The 12169-nt window shown below is 57.7% G+C and overlaps 1 protein-coding gene across 4 annotated transcripts in view; it reads right to left on the bottom strand.

Annotated features, from left to right (window-relative positions):
- The window catches only part of ARAP1 (ArfGAP with RhoGAP domain, ankyrin repeat and PH domain 1), a 67060-nt gene that overhangs the window by 52366 nt on the left and 2525 nt on the right, over window positions 1-12169 (bottom strand). Inside the window, exon 1 of one of the 4 annotated variants that reach the window (XM_036028855.1) lies at window positions 5256-5399. The exons of the other annotated variants lie outside the window; for them this stretch is intronic. The gene's annotated coding sequence lies outside the window, so the exon portion shown is untranslated. Of the gene's footprint in view, window positions 1-5255; window positions 5400-12169 lie in introns of those variants that run through there. 4 annotated transcript variants of the gene reach the window in all.

Here is a 12169-nt window from a genome sequence, read left to right as displayed (position 1 = left end):
CCTCAGGGGGTGAGGGGTGGGATCAGATATCACCCAGCCAGCAGAAACAGCCCACGGGGCCCTCACCAAACCAGGGGTCAGGGAAGGCTTCCTGGAGGAGGCAGCTCCTTAAAAAAAGAAGTTTGGAGCAGTGCCCTGCTGAGCCATGCCACAGCCTGAGGCAAAGAAAGAATCAGCAATACTGAACTTCTTTATTTAAAATTTGGATATTTTGTTTATCTTGGGCTTTTTTCATTTAATATTGACTTTTAGAAATATATTACTTATCTTGATTACTGAGTTCGTGTGTCCCCTTCCTCCACGGGTTTAAGCCCTTCAGCTGCTGTGGCACATCACTGAGTTTCCACCCCCAGAGAGGCCGGGACCCAGTCAGAGGGGAGTGCTGTCCTGTTGTGACAGCATGGCCACAAGCTGGGGGATTCTCCTCCATCCCCGTCCCAGAGACCCAGCGCTTGGGACTCAACACCCCTCCATTCCACCCTGCGCCTGCCTCTCCCCGTCGCCCTCCAGCCCTCCTCTGCTGTGCCAACCCATCCTGCCACTGCTCAAGGCCTCCCACAGTCCCCGTGCCCTCAAGTCCAGCCACTGGGACTGTCATTCGACCTGCTCCAGCCCTGACATTTACAGATGCAGAAACAAACACCCACAAGGAGGAAGTGACTTGCCCAAGTTGCCTGTGACATACCCCAAGCCCCAGCCAGGCTCAGCTGGCCCACAGCATCCTCCATTTCGGGGTGTTTTTTTTTTTTGCAACAGGCACCAGCTTGGTACACAGGAGCCCCCGAAAGTTTCTTCACCTTCAGGTACTAACTACATACTGCCTCCTCCAGACAGTTCTCCTTGACTGCCCTTGGGCTCTTAGGCCTCAGAAACTGGGCCATGCAGCTCAGAATTGCTTCTGTTCTATCTCTGGTTGTTCTATTTGTGGGGGTCTATCTCCATCCAACCCCTAACCTGGCCTGGGGTGCCCTGTGAGTCTGCACCCCTTTATGTGCCCCCTGCCTCCACAGTAGAGCTCAGGACCTGACTAGGCTCACAGGGCACTCAGTCCCGAGGCAAGTGAGGGTCATCTGGAGTCTCTAACCCTTTTTCAGGTCTGGCCGCGTCCCTCTTGCTGGAGCCACAGCGGTCACCCCTCTGTCTCTAACCACCACTTTAACCCCCAAGGGCAGAGTTTATAACCCCCAAGGGCAGAGTTTAAACCCTGTCGCCCCTTCTCTGTCCCCACGCGGCGTGTCACCAGCGCCATCCCTGCCCACTGCTGAAGAGACACACCAGTTCTGACAGGCCAGCAGGAGGGCGGCCCAGAGCCTTCCTCAGGGACAGGCACACACCGTTTCCTTCATTCACTAAGTGTTCACCTCGCACCCAGCCGCTGCCAATTTCCACCTTCATCTCAGTCACCCTCGTAACAAGCCCAAGGCCTGGTATTTTCACCCCATTTCATGGAGATTGTGTGAGATGAAAATCCACCCAGGGCAGGTGCTAAGGGCTAACAGGGCCCGTAGAGGATGTGACCACTGCCATCCGGTGAGGCGGGCAAGGCTTCCAGAGGGCACTCCTGAACGGGCCTTGAAGGGCACAGAGGAGTGTGCCCTTCCAAGCAAAGGCGTGCCCTTCCAACCGCGTGTGCAAGGCCCAGGGATGGGTTAGGACCTGACAATGTGGCCACTGGGGGTTTCAGTGGGGCAGGAACAGAGAATGTGGAGAGACAGTAGTGACATGCAGAGAGGTTTGGAGACCCTCCCTCGGGTGTCCACGCAGCCTGCTGACCACATGGATGACAGCACCCGCTGCATTCTGACCCGCACCAGTGGGTCTGGCCTAGGCCAGGGCAGCCTTGCTGGTCCCAAGTCCTTCCACACTCACAACTGGAGGCCCCGCAGCCAACACCCTGCCTCAGCTGCATCTTCAGATCACCCCTCTACACTGAGCTGGGCTCTGGGTTCAAGGGAAGGCCCACAGTGTGGGGAAGAGGAGCGGGGGAAGGCAGGCTCAGGGGTCCAGACCTGAGACCTGAGCTTACCCACCCCCACCATTTTCTCCCCTGCACATCCCCCACCCCAGGCAGGCTGAGCAGGGACCCCAGCGTCCAGACCTCAGGAAACCCCTCAGAGCTCCCCACACAGGAACTGAGGGCCCCACCCATTCAGCTCTGGCCAGGCCACACCCCACCCATACCGCAAATGCACACCTCACACCACCAACAGGGACACACACCTCCCACCGGACCCAGCAGTCACACAGATTTGCACGCATGCGCTCGAACACACACACACACACACACACACACACACCCCCTTCATTCCCCACTCTCCCCACCAATAGCTGGACTTCGTACAACTGCACCAGGCACCCCGTTGTCCATTACTCCCCTCCCTCCAGCCCAGTCACCAGGGGATACCTATGGGCAGGGCCACCCTCAGTCTGCAGGGTGTTCTCAGGACTCCACTAACGGAGGCAAGGCACCTCGGAGACACTTCCCTTCCAGATGAGGAACTAGGTGGGGCTGGGCTCCCAGCCCGGAGGGTGCAGAAGGGGCTCCTGCAGCTTTGCAGAAGCCAGCTCCCTGCAGCCCGGGCGAGGCAGCGAGCAGGTGCACAGCCGCCTGACCCCTGGGCTGAGAAGCCCATTTTCTGTTTCTCAGGGACTGGAGGCAACTGCAAACTGGTCCCAGGGAGGCCCCTGCCCTGCCCCAGCCCCGAATCTCTGCCCTGTACCAATTTTCTGCCCCATCCCATCTGTGTTGTGGCCACAGGTGTCCCAGGAGCAGTGGGGGAGGTCAAGAAGCAGCCCTCAGGCCGGCGAGGACTGAGTCGGGGGCCCCCAGGGCCTAGGCGCATAAAGAGCCACATCAGTGGCGTGGGCACCACTGGCAACGCCCTGGGCTCCAGGCCAGAGCCCCCTCCCTGCAGAACACAGGGCCAGTCCCGCTCCAGTCCTGGCTCCACCTCCTCGTACCTGAAGCCCTGCGCAAGTCAGGTCACATTCTGAGCCTCAGCTGCCCCCTCCACAAAGCAGAGCTGTCATCCAGATGACTGTGACATGTCACCAGGTGTGTACTAGCAGACACGTTGGTCATCTGCTCTCTCCTACGCTGCTAAGACAGACACTTCCGGTTCCTAGCCCCAAGGGGCCCTTGGTGTTGATCTTGTAGCCAGGCTCTAGTCTGGACCCCCTCAGCACCCTGGAGCTCTCGCTTACCCCAGACACCAGTGATTACACCACACCCTGTCTCCCGCCGTGTTCCCCCGCCGGGGTCCAGGACCAGACACCCCACTATCCCCTGGACCTCTTCCTGGGTGGGCTCGGGCACCACACAGTGCCCATCCCACACTAAATTTACCAGCTCCCCTCTCCGGATAAAGCAAGGCTGCCTCCAACCTACACAGGGCCACTGAGCAAATCAAAAAATGCCTCTTGCCTCAGGAGCCCCCCACACCAGGGCTCCCGGGAGGCACCCCCGGGTGGTGCACAGCATGTACACCCCCACACGGCAGGCTCGGCGATGGGCAGGGTATTCTAACCACCTCCTTGGGGCAGTAAATCGAGTTTTACCAATGACCAAAGGACATCAGAGACTAAGTGCCTCCTGGCTGGTGCGGCTTAGCGGACTGTGCGCTGGCCCGGGCCTGGGAACCCAAGGGTGACCGGTTTGCTGTCCTACCCGGGCACGTGCCCGGGTCGCAGGCCAGGCTGCGCAAGAGGCAACCAATGGATGGATGTCCCTGTCGCACACTGTTTTTCTCCCTCGCTTTCTCCCTCCACTCCCCTCTAACAGTAAATAAATAAATAGAGAAACCTTAAAACAAGAATAAGACTCAGTGACCGTGGACACCCCTGACCTCAGTCTCAGGCCTGGCCCTCATTCCCACCCTAGTCCCGAAAGACTGCCACTTCCTGCAGCCTTCAGGTCTGTCCTGCTCCAAGTCTGTGCAGCTGGGAATCACTTTATAATTAGAAGACAAAATGAGAAAAGTATTTAAGTCTGTTAGAATTGAGTTTGTTCCTCAAAGTGTTATTACAAAGCAGCTTTGTGATTTTAGATACAACACGAACAGACCACCAAGAGAGCTGCTGTAAGCAAAACTGCCGATTCCCTGGAAGGGAGAATGAGAAACTGAGACCCAAAGCCTGCTCCCACCCCCCGACCAGCTCACCCTCCCAAAGGTCTAAGGTGCAGTTTATCAGGTCTCCGCACCGGGGACCCAGGGGCAAGGACAAAGTGGACTTTCAAATGGGAACCGGGCTGAGATCCATCAGTAAACACAAGAGCCTCTGGGTCCCTGCAGTCTGTCCTGTAACAGTTTCTGACCCCACCCCACATCCCCCCAAACCCCACCCAGGAGTCCCTCATGCCTGAGCCCCACTCGGAGAGGGTGAGACAGGGAGTAAGGCGTAAGGATGCAGTGCGAAGGTCTGAAGTATCTCGATGGCAAATAAACGACACTGAAAGTCACATGGTCTGGTTTCTAGGCCTTGTCAAAGAGTCTGTGACATCTGAATCCCCCTCAGCCCTACCGTGGACCCCCCACCCCCAGATGGATCACTCGGGCCATGTCCTGGACTTTCCCCTAACTGCCGCCTCCTTACCACGACGCTGACACTGACACATTCCCTTCCTCTCCATCCCCACTGCCCCCGTCCACCGCAGGCCTCCCCAGTCCACCTGGACCCCTTGGCTCTCCTCCCTGCCTCCTGCCCTTCCCCCACCCGCAGCCAGGGCACCCTCTAACCTACACCTCCAACCTGCCACAAGGCAGAGTCCTAACTGGAACCCTAAACCCACACCCCTGACTCACATCCATCTTTCCCCATGGCCCCCCCCCCCGCCCCCACTCCCTCTTCAGGCCTCACTCAGGCCCTCCCACCTTAAAGGCTGACCCAGCCAGACCCACAGCGCCTGTGGAGACCTGGGGCACTCCCACCAGGAGAGCCCGGCTCCGCACTGGCCCTGCACTGGCCCTCTGCCCTCGGTCACAGACACACCCTATTGGGCTGGGGACTTCCCAGGCAGGGCAGGGAGTGCCTCCCCAACCAAAACTGCTGGCCAAGGGGAAGCCTGAGGTGTTCCAGGTAATTGCGGGAAGATCCTCCTCTGTGACCACTGCCCCCTTAACACTGTAAATAAGGCAGAAACAGGAAGAAAGAGGCTAACCACAAGGGGGGTGGGAGTGCACTGCGGACAACAGACTCCCAGGCAGCAAGAGTGGACAGTACCAGAGCCACATGCCAGACCCCCCCTGCCCACTCACCAGAGGAGTTGAGGGCCATCCCTGGCCCTGACAGGGGAGGGGAAGAAGGCTGCTGGACTCCACCCTCTGAGTGACCAGGAACCTGACATGCACCCGCCTGGGAGAGAGACTTGGAGGAGCGGCCCAGGAGAAGAGACCTGAACTCGTCCTCTCCCTGAGTGGCCCCTGAAACGGAGAAGCCGGAGCCGGAAGATAAGCGGCCCCACGCTCTGGCACCTGAAAGGGGAAGCGGCTATGCTGGTGGGTGGAGGTGACCAGATGGGCGGGGGCAGGGCCAGAAGGGAGAGAGGGAGAGGGGACCAGCCCCACTGGCCCAGCCTGCAATTAGACGTGTGACCTCAGCCTCCTCCGCAGGGTAATCAGACAGCGGATGGGAAAGATCCGGATGAGGCCCCGCCTCTCCAACTCAGAGGGAACATTCTAACCCACTTATCATCCAGCCTTACCTGCTTAAAGATCGTGGTTAGGGAGTGCTTACCACCTACCAGGCATGTGCTAAACACGTTACATGGATTGTTTCACATAATTCTCCCGGGGCGTCCAAGCTTGTGGCGTCTCTGGCCCACAATGGAAGAAGAGTTGTCTTGGGCCACGCATTAAATATACAAACACTAACAAAAACTGATGAGCAAGAAAAAGGTTTTAAACAGGCTTACTATTTTGTGTTGGGCCACATTCATAGCCACCCTGGGCTGCATGTGGCCCGCGGGTGGCAGGTTGGACACCCCTGCCCCGACAATCTGGAAGGCGGATGGTTTGCCCAAAATGACACGAGCCAGAATCAGACCCACGGGCTGCCTGGGCCCTGCTTCCACTCCATCTCCGCAGAGGGCACCAGACAGGCAGGGAGCGGGGCGGTCGGGCAGGCTGAGAGGGCCTGGGGGGCCACGCTGAGACACTCTCCCTTGCTGACCAGGCAACAGGACGCCATGAAGGGCGGCAGGGTGCCCCAGACCACACATGGGGTGACAGACAGGCAGGCAGGCAGGCAGGGGTTCCTCCTGCTGCGAGACTTGGAAATCCATGGCTCTTCGGAGTCCATTTCGTCACCTGCACAACGGGGATTGTGGCAACTCCACTTTGCAGGCTTGTGAGGAATAAATGTAGGCCCTCGAAACAGATCCCAGTCTGACCGGTCATCACTCCCGGGGACGTCCCACCTGCCCCAGAGAGAACGCCAAAGCCAGCACAGGCATGGCCCACCAGGCCAGCAGCTCCGTCCCTGCCGCCTCCCGCCCCCCTGCTGTTACTCCACACGCCCCACCTCAGGGGTGGGCCCTGGGGCTCCCTCTGCCTGGAAGGCTCTGGCAGCCACCAATGTGACTCACTGCCACACTTGCCCAGCACCTGCTCGAACACAAGGCCTGCCTTCCACGGCCATCCTCCCTAAAAAGTGCCCCCACCAGTCCCCATCCCCCGACCCTGTGCCATTTCTCAGCATCCCACTCACCACTACTGAGACACTGTATTCTATATTTACTGTTCACTGTCAGTCTCAGCTGGAGGGCCGGGACACTGTTTCATTCACAGTTCTGTCCCCTGTGGCTAGCAACGCCCAGCCACAAGGAGAACGGACGAATGGAAATCTACAAAGGCCTGGCTCACTGGGGTCAGGAGCTTGAGTTGGGACTCGGGCCTGTGACATGGGTAGGGAGGGAAATGGTCGGCTGAGTCAGGTGTCAGAGATTCGATTCTGAGAGCCCTTGGCACCCTCCATGGCTAAGCCTGACAGGTATTTCTGCCTTTGAGGCTGCCCCAGCCACTTCCTGCTGTGCTGGCCCATAAACACTGCTGGGTTGGGGGCCCCCTTGTTCACAGGAGAAAGTGCTGATTCTCAGACCCCCAGAGCTGCCCACCCCTACACTGCCCCCCAGACCAGGTCGGAACTACCTGGACTTCCAGGAGATTCCAAGACCAACACCCCCCGCCCCCAACTCAAGGCCTCTCCACTGCTTGCCTACCCTTTCCATAGCTCCCCATCACCCACGGGGGTTCAAAGGCCTCCACCCTCTGGCTCCTGCAGCTCACTCCTCCTCTCCTGTCCCATTACCCCCAGCCTCACTGCCTGGCTCTTTACCTCCAAGACTTACTTGGCTTACACTATTCTCTCTGCCAGGACCTCTCCACCCCACAACCACCTGCTCCTTAGGCATGTAGGGACCACCTAGTCTAGCCTTTCCCACTTTCAGAAGGGGAATGGGAACCCCAGAGAGAGGCAAGAACCTAAGCAGGGCCATCCAATAAGTCAAGACCAAGGCCCTCCCCAGCCCCACCCCAGCCCCCTGCTCCTTGAAAGAACCGAGAGGGGGAGCTTCTCTCAGGTGACTTCCCAGATACTGAAGCAACCCCCTCCTCCTAGCACATTGGCCAGGTGGGCCCTGCACTGATAAATGTGGGTTTTCAGGCCACAGGCCGTAGAGGCAGGTAAGTGTCCTAGTTCACATCCTGGAACAGAACCACCAGACAATCACCGGATCTTCAGCCTCCCTGGGCCTAGCAGGCCCATCTTTAAAGCTGAGGAGAAGACAGGGGAGCAGGAACAGCCCCAGTCTTAGGGGAAGGGTAGGCCTTTCACTGAGGCTGTGGCACCAAGCAAGAAAGGCCCTGCCCCAGAGCTGCTCCGCTGTCCTCTGACCCTCTGACCAGGCGCAGTCTCCAGCCCTGCCCTCAGGGCGGTCCCTTTCCCCCACCAGGCTCGGGAGGCCTTTGGGAACAAGTTGTTGCATTTTACCGCAGGCCCATCTGGAGCAAGGGCCCCACTCAAGTGGGTGAAATCTTCACCCAGCTCACCTACCAAGGGCTAAAGAGCCAAGCACTTCCTCCCCCCACCCAGCAGGACATCAACTGCTGGTCACACCCACACACAGGGAAAAGCACGGGACCTTCAAGGGTATGTGTGGACCCAAGAGTGCACAGGTACATGTGCGCGCACACACACACACACACACACACACACACACACTCACAGTGCCCCCAAAGGGCTGTGGAGTAGGAAGGGGCTCCTTGAGCCAGGACATCGTCCAGGATGGGGTGCATCTCCTTCACAGGAGGCAACAGGCCTCCCCTCCAGGGACAGGTCCCCCTCTACGCCCAGGGCTCTTTTTGGGCAGCTGCTGTGCCCACAGGCCCAGTGGGCACCAGAAGCAGCTGGGGCAGGTGCTGTGAGACACTCGAAGGCTACAGGGCTCTGGGCTCTGTTCGCTACTCCAACCCCCAAGACTGGCCCTGGGCCTGCAAAACCACATCCTGTCCCCAGAGGACTGGTTTTTGCCCAGCAGTGTGGCCCAGACCTTGCTCTGTGACCCAGCCAATCACCAGCCCTCCTGGGGAATCCCATCTGTCAGTCCTATCCTGGTATCCAGGAAGACAGTTCCACCACCATCGAATGAAAAGGAGGCTTGGCCCTGTCTGTCCCCTCCCCACCAGGTCCCTTGCAGGGCCTGGTTCTCAGATTTCTTGAAAGCAGGCAGTTGGGTATGTACACTGGGGTGGTGAGTTAAGAGAGCACACACAGCCTGGAGACCGACTCGCCCCCCAAGCGGCCCTGAGGAACTCTCCAGTCCTCACCTGTGTGGCGCCAGCTGACCAAGGTGTGGCAGAGTCTACCTAGCTCTCAACTCAGGGTCCACCCTACCCGATTTGAGGGTTTGAGAGTCATACCACAGACTCATATGATGTGAGTAATTTGAGACTTGTAGAACCTAGAATTTTGGAAATTTGGAAGCTGGGAATCGCAGGCACATAAAACCTTAGAATCCTGAATCCCTAACACCTAGGATCTGACTCAGAATTCTAAAATTGCAACTGCTCCATATAAGGAGAGGGAGGGTGAGAGTGGAGAGGCATGGAGAAGCCCCCCACCTCAATCTGCCTCACCTCTCACCTGCCCTGTGTAGTGGGTTGCTGTCCACACCTGGGGCTGATGGACCTGGGAGGTTCCAGGGGCTGCTGCTCCCTCCCTGAAGCTCCAGGGAAGCCGAGTCCACTGGAAATAAGTGACCCAAGGCCTTTCGCTGAGCCGAAGGTCAGGAGCATACCTACCATGAACTCCTGATTGCAGGCCTGACTGTAGGCAGAGCCCCGGCCCTGCATTATGGTAGGAAGGAGGGGAAGAAAGAGGGGGGGGTGCCCAGGGGCAGGGGGATGCCCTCTGGAGTGGTAGGGAAGGGGGCAGGGGGGACTCAGGCACCTGGGGAAGAAATATGCAGTGGTAGCTCAGCCCTGCTGCTGCCCCCTCAACTGCCGCCCCCCACCACCATCCTGGACGCGGACCCACCCCAGCATGGCCAGGAGGAGGGATGCCAGGCTGCCCAGGGGGCTTGGGCAGTTAAGATTCCAGGTGACCTCTGTCTCTCTGCCCTGAGAACAGGGACAAAAAGTGGCTGAGAGAGGTCCGAACCCTCCTCTTCCTACCACCTTTGGCTCACAATCTTGACCCCCACAACGAAGATAACAAGATAACGAAAGGTGAAAGATTTCACCACAGCCCTCCCTCCTGGGGCGGGCTCTCTGAGCCCTGACTCCTCCTCTGGACCCCTGTGACCCTGGGCACCACACTCCTGACCACAGCTGGTCTCTGCTTCTTGCCCTCTTAGTTCCGGAACCATTTTTTCTAGGTTTGTTCAATTAGTCACTGACACCCAGCTGATCTCAGGCACCTTGAGCAGAATCAGGCCCCTGGTTTGGTCAGGAAGAAAGGCTTGGGCCATACAACAAGGAAGGTAGGCAGTGACTGAAGGCACCTCAGGGTGTCAGAGTCTCAGAAGGCCCTGATCAGGCCTTAGGCAGGGGGGTGGAATGCAGGCCTCGGAGCCCCCCGCCTGGCTCCCAGCCCCAGCTCTCCCCTTTCCTGGGCTGAATGACCACACATGCAAGTCACTTAGTCCTACTGATGTCAGTGTCCTCATGAACAAGATGGGCTCTGGGAGAACCGCTGCATTCAGCAAAGTCAAGCGGACAGGATGAGAGCAGGGAGCAGACCTCAGGGGGAGCTCATCCTAGGGCTGGGCCCACAGAAGCTGAGGGCTTGACGGCCACCAGCTCAACCTGCAAGCAGGGGGCCCTCACAGGCATCCCATCGCCACAGCTGGTCACCAGCAATGTCGCCGGAGCAGGTGGCCCTCCAGTCCCTGCCTGCCACCCCGACTGGGGTGGGACCCAGGGTGGGACAGGGTTTGGATCCCCTCTGGGCTGCAGTGGGAGCAGCGGGAGCAGCACTCAGGGTTCTCTCTCTGAAACAAGAGAAACCCAGGCTCAGAGCTCTACTATGGAGCAGATAATCCTACGCAAATCACTTAACCTCTGCGGGGCCTTAGTTTCCTCATCTGTGCAGTGAAAATGGTAAATGAAACCATGACATAAAATACTTAGCTCAGTGGTCCTAGCACAGAGTAAGCTTCCGAGAAACAGTAGCTACCACTACTATCATTACTACTATTTTTTTTAAAGACTTTGTGTATTTAATTTTTAGAGAGAGAAGAAGGAAGGGAGAGAGGGAGAGAAGCATCAATGTGCGAGAGAAACAGACTGGTTGCTTCTCACACATGTCCAACTGGGGACCTGGCTCATAACCCAGGCACGTGCCCTAGCTGGGAATCGAAGCGGCGACACTTCAGTTCATAGGCCGGTGCGCAATCCTCTAAGCCACTCCAGCCAGGATTCACTACTACTATTTAATAATGTGGTTATAAAACTGATAGCTTAACTCCACATGCCCTTCCAGCTACTCGGATTGTCCCAATGGTTTAGGACGGATGTCCTGATTATGGAACAGACTTTTCCCTTCTGGACATACTCCAAAGGGTGAGCTGGAGAGAAATTCCACAGGAAGGTCATGCAGAAGGCCAACCATGCACCGCCCCCCACCCCCAGGCTGTCCCTGACACCTGGGTCGGCTGCCTCTTTGGGCTATGACTGTCCACTCCGGAGCCCTGGTTGGAATGCACAGGTCTGGGGCCTGACAGGGGTGAGGTTCAGCGGACAAGATGTCCTCTCTGGGCAGGGCTGGGGGCTCTCAGGAGTCAGCAGCAAGCCCTGAGCCTTATCAGGAGCACACTTATAGGGGATCTCTGAGGACCCCCATATCCTTTTGCTGTTCAGACCATGGGAGTGGCCACCCTTAGTGCAGAACCCCTTCCTAAAACACCAAAGACCCCTCTGCACAGGGCTGTGGAAGGAATGAGTCTGGCCTGACTGGGACCAGAGGAGGAGTGACAGGGGCTGCCCAAGGGAGTGGATTCTGCTTCTGAGGGAGGGCCCAATCTGCTGGGCTGAGGTCACACCTTGCTGCCTTGGCCACCACCAGGGGAAAGCCCCTTACTGAGTGAGACCCTGGACTGAGCTCATGGGGTGAGGTCAGACTAGGGAAGGGAAATTCAGGCCAAAGCAGTAAACAAAAGCTTGGATCCTGATTCTGCCTCTATCACTTCTTTGCTGTGACCTTGGGTAAGTGACTTTGCCACTCTGTGCCTCAGTTTCTTTCTCTGTAGATTGAAACCTAACTTCCAAGATTGTTTGGAGGATGAAACTGGTTAACATACATAAAGGTGCCTGCGTCCTGGTTGGTGTGGCTCAGTGGACCGAGCATCAAAAGGTCAAGGGTTCGACTCCTAGTCAGGGCACATGCCTGGGTTGCAGGTCAGGTCCCCAGTTGTGAGCGTGCGCAAGGCAACCAGTAGATGTTTCTCTCACACATCCATGTCTGTCTCCCTCTCTTTCTCCCTCCTCCCACCCCATCCCTAACAGATAAATGAAATTGTAAGAACAAGTGCAGCAGTGCTGTGTGCATGTTCACTGTCGCTGTCATTCCAGCTGAAGTCATTACTCAGCTCTGAGTGTCTTCCCCTTTTACTGGAGTTTCCAAGATGGGCCAGACTAGGAGTCAGGGTCAGTGTGGGCTTCCACCACAGCTCTCT

The sequence above is a fragment of the Phyllostomus discolor genome, chromosome 6, assembly GCF_004126475.2.
Source record: "Phyllostomus discolor isolate MPI-MPIP mPhyDis1 chromosome 6, mPhyDis1.pri.v3, whole genome shotgun sequence".
Taxonomy (NCBI): domain Eukaryota; kingdom Metazoa; phylum Chordata; class Mammalia; order Chiroptera; family Phyllostomidae; genus Phyllostomus; species Phyllostomus discolor.
The sequence above is the reverse complement of the archived record's forward strand: the minus strand, read 5'-3'. Positions and strand labels throughout refer to the sequence as shown.